Raw genomic sequence first — 654 nt, 5'->3', positions numbered from 1 at the left:
GGCTTCAAGAAGCGCGTGAGGAAGTAACCCAATTGAAAGCGGAATAACACTATTGAAGGCAGAAAAAGAAGGGCTAAAGCGGGAGGGCGAAGACGGAAGGGCAAGGCTTCAAGAAGCGCGTGAGGAAGTAACACAATTGAAAGCGGAAATAACACTATTGAAGGCAGAAAAAGAACGGCTAAAGCGGGAGGGCGAAGACGGAAGGGCAAGGCTTCAAGAAGCGCGTGGGGAAATAACACAATTGAAAGCGGAAATAACACTATTGAGGGTAGAAAATCGAAAGGGTAAAACAGGAAGCAGTCCCAGGTGCAACGGCGATTCTGGAGGGCTTCTACGACTCGGTGTTCAAAGCGATGTGGAACCACGTCGTGGAGTTTCCCGGGAGCGAAGAGGAGGATGAGATGGCGGCGCAAATGCAGGTGAGAGCGGGAGAACCAGAGTGCCCGTGGCGGTATAAGCGGCAGGGCGATGACTGTTCTGCCAGCGAGCGATGCACAACAGTTTCGTGCACCGCGTCCCCGACTGGCGACACTCACCTCCAAGAAGGGGTGGCCTTACACATGGACAAAGGATATGTCTATTACCGACTGCTACATCACAATTGAGGTGGATCGGGTGTGGCAGATCATTCAATGCGATCTTAATGATTGGTCC

At 52.1% G+C, this 654-nt stretch overlaps 1 pseudogene; it reads left to right on the top strand.

Annotated features, from left to right (window-relative positions):
- The first annotated feature begins 278 nt into the window (after nucleotides 1-278).
- Tco025E_10158 (retrotransposon hot spot (RHS) protein) lies at nucleotides 279-652 on the top strand (annotated as a pseudogene).
- Nucleotides 653-654: the final 2 nt, after the last annotated feature.

This window comes from Trypanosoma conorhini (genome assembly GCF_003719485.1).
Source record: "Trypanosoma conorhini strain 025E chromosome Unknown Tco_14.4_contig_01504, whole genome shotgun sequence".
Classification (NCBI taxonomy): Eukaryota; Euglenozoa; class Kinetoplastea; order Trypanosomatida; family Trypanosomatidae; genus Trypanosoma; species Trypanosoma conorhini.
Note: the sequence above shows the minus strand (reverse complement) of the source record. Positions and strands in the feature narration are given on the sequence as shown.